We start from the raw sequence: 3,924 nt of genomic DNA on the forward strand, positions 1-3,924 counted from the left end.
GGGAGCTCCACTCAGCCACAAGCGAGGTTGATGGCTGCCAGCGCAGCGGTGGTGGTGGGAGCCTCTCCCGCCTTCTGTGGCAGTGCTAAGGATGTCTGACTGTGGCTTAGGGGGAGTGGGCCAAGATGGCAGGTGGACATCCCCCAAGGGCTCCCAGGCTGCCAAAGGGATGTCTGACTGCCAGCTTAGGCCCAATCCCCCACGGACATCCCCCGAGGGGTCCCAGACTGTGAGAGAGCACAGGCCAGGCTGGGGGATCCCCCCCCACCCCCACCGAGTGCACAAAATTTTGTGCACTGGGCCTCTAGGAAGATATAAAGGAATTCACAGATTCAGAATCTGCTAACCTTAGAAATTGATTATTTTTCTGTAATGGCATCAGGTTCAATAAGTAGGAAAGGTGGCAAAGTATGTTAATAATGATGTTAAAAGTGGTCAAGATTTCATGCAATGACCTTATAAAGCCTATAACTATTAGAGTGACTACCAGTGAGTAGTATAGTGACTCAGAGATGTACAGGTAAAAAAAATTCATCTATGCCCACCCTTAAGAATCATGTGGAAAAAGAGCATGGTTCTCTGAAAAGAGTACAGACTACCAAGTAAAGAGTACTTATCAGGGACTAATTGAAAACCCACCTCTACTATTCATAAACTTGCACTCAAAAACCTTTCCTAGAGAGGAGAATGAAAAAATGTCAATTTTCCACTAACTCTTAGAAACTAGAGTCCAGAGTATATTCTATGGATGCTTTTGTAAGCTAATCATAATTCTGATACCATAAATAAAAAACAGAAAAAGCGAGTATAGTTTAGCCTCACTCTTGAACAAGATGAAAAAATAAAGAAAAATTAACAAGAAATTATATTCAGTAATATACAAATGGAAGTAGTAATACATAAAACAAGGTTTATCCCAAATATATAAGGTTAGTGTAACATTCAAAAATCAATTTATTTCATCATTTAAAAAATAAAGGAGCAAAATCACATAATCATTGAGGTAAGTGTCTATAATATTATTCTTAGTGGTGAGGATTTTAATGCTTCCCAATAAGATTAGAATAAGGCCAGATTTTATGCTCTTGCCACTTCAATCAATATTGCATTGGAAGACCTAACCAGGTAAATAATGCAACATAGAAAAATGAAAGTTAATCAAATTTGAAAAAAATAAAATAGTCTCCATTAACAGAGAACATGATTATGTACATAGAACATCTTAAGGGATCTACAGAAAAAGTATCAAAATTAACAAATAAATTTAGCAAGAATACAGTATATAAAAGTCAACATTTAAAAATAAATTTTATATATCATCAGCAAAAAAATGAATAATAACATTTTAAAGGTCATTTCCAATGTTAATAAAACTTGAACCATTTAGGGATAACTGCAAAACTAAATAAATAGACATGCCTTTTCATTCTCAACGTTATTTAAATGTCAATTCTCCCAAAATCAATTGATAGAGTAAATGCATTCCAAATTAAACTTACAAATGATGATTTGTAAAAATAGACAAGAGGGTGGTAGAAATTAATACAAAAATAGCAAAGAAACAAAGAGAGCCAAGATACTTGAAAATTGCCAAAATTGGAATAGTCACATTGTCATATATCAATAGTCAATGTAAAACACTTATCAAAAAAGTATTGAATTGGTTTAAAAACAGACAAACAGATGAAATATAACAGAAAATCCAGAGAAACACTCACATACATATGATCAATTTTCCTTGTTCCCAAGATAAGTCACTGAGAAAACAAAGTCTTAAATAAATGATGTTGGAATAACAGGATAAATGTATGAAAATAAATTACATTTGACCCCTACCAAACACTAAGCCTAAGAATTTATTTGCGATGAACCAGAAAACTAAACAGAAAGCTAAAATCTTAGCTTCTAAGAGAAAACCTAGAACATCTTGATGACAGAAATATTTCTTAAATAGGTGACAAAAAGCATCTGAAAATGATAGATTGGGTTCCATCTATATTAAAACTGTTATTAACAAAATTTAAGCATTTAGAAGACAGAAATGATAGTTTACAGACATGCAGAAAATATTTGCAAAATGTACATCTAACAAAGGTTTTTAATCCAGATTACATAAATATCCTTACAGTTCAATAATAAAAAAAGCCAACTCAATAGAAAACAAATTAATATGAAGAATAGAAAATTCAGGCATGATTGTATAAACACTTCACAAAGGAAATATATAAAAGGCCAATGGGTACAGGAAAAGGTATTCAGTATCATTAGTGTCAGGGAAATGCAAAGTAAAGCCAAACTGAGATACTAGTTCATACTATAATGACTAAAACTCAAAAGCTTGTCAATAGCAATACCAGAGTCTTTCATAATCTGGAGTAAATTGTATATCCCTGATGGGATGTAAAATTATACAAAATCTTTAGAACAAAAGCTTGCAGCTGTTATCATATACATACCCATGGCCCAGCAATTCATTCTTTTCAGCATTTATCCATGAGAAATAAAAACATGTACCCACCAAAATACATATCTGAAAATACCATCTACATGTTCATTAATAGGATGGCTACTCAGCATGTGGTATATTTAATAATACTCATACCTTAAATAATATTCATACCAAAAAAATGAACTACTCACATATGCAACAGGTATACGTATCAAAACCATTATGCTCAGCAAAAAAAAAAAAAAAAAAAGATACAAAATAACATGGGTTCTAAAATTGTGTTTAGATAAAGTTCAGTAACAAGCAACACTAACTACAGCTATGGAAATCAGGCCAGTGTCTGCCCTTGCATCGAGTAGGGTACTCAATGGAAAGAGCACAAAGGAACTTTTTAAAGAAATGCAAAGATTCTACATCTTGAGTGAGGTAGAGTCACACATATACACATTTGTGTAGGCATGTACACTTAAGATCTGACCTTTTTCCAACTCAATGTTCAGTGATGTCATTTTCGTAGCTTGAAAAAGGCCATAGTGAAAGTATTTATACATGGAAGTCTGGAAATGCCACAAATCAAGGCTTCTGTTCATCAACAAACTACTGCCAAGATCCCTCTCTCTTAAGGTGATTGATGTTAGACCAAATAGACATCTGGGACTATTGGCATCCAGCTACCATGGGGACTGAGCAGAAGAAAAATCCTGCCTGCAACAAGGAAAGAGAAATGAAAGAGATGCTCAAAAATAACCAAAGAGACTGAATAAGATACCCAATAATATTGGAAGAAGGATAACATCAGTGATAGAAAGGGGATGAACAAAGAACCCAGTACAATAACTGTAGTTAGCTCCTGTCTGTCTTAACTCACTAAAACACCTCTGAAGACCCAGTAAAAGGTGACTTTCACAGGACTGAAAACAATGCTGGCAGAATAATGTAATCAAATGCCATTACTATGATACAAAAGGAGCTAATTTTATTTTGGTCATGTCATTCTTCACAGTGTCTATCTTTACCTGACATAATAATAGTGTATTTGTTCATTTTATTGCTGCTATCCAAAAGAAGGCAGAATCCTTGTCAGACTTTTCACTAAAATAATGCCAGCACTTACACCATATCTAGTACACTGCAGGTGACAAGTAAATATTAGTAGAAAGAACCAATAAATGAGAGGGGAAAGGCATGTTTTTTACATGGAAGATGGGGTAAATGTTCCACTATTCAATAGTTCAATGACTAAAGAAGGTGGAAGTTTGGTCTTTGATAAGGGGTTCAATTTCTTTCCTGATGACTTTGAGGTATGGGAAAACTAAGCCTCACACAGAGATTTCACCTTGATTCCTTTCCATCCTCTGTTCACAACTGTTTAAAGAAATGGTTGAAGATCCAAAACCATATTATCAGACCAGTAGCTTGGAGCCTACTACATGACATAAAACAGGAGCTTACCCAGAACTGTTTTAGAGTGTCAG

The sequence above is a fragment of the Myotis davidii genome, unplaced genomic scaffold (assembly GCF_000327345.1).
Source record: "Myotis davidii unplaced genomic scaffold, ASM32734v1 scaffold1518, whole genome shotgun sequence".
Classification (NCBI taxonomy): Eukaryota; Metazoa; Chordata; class Mammalia; order Chiroptera; family Vespertilionidae; genus Myotis; species Myotis davidii.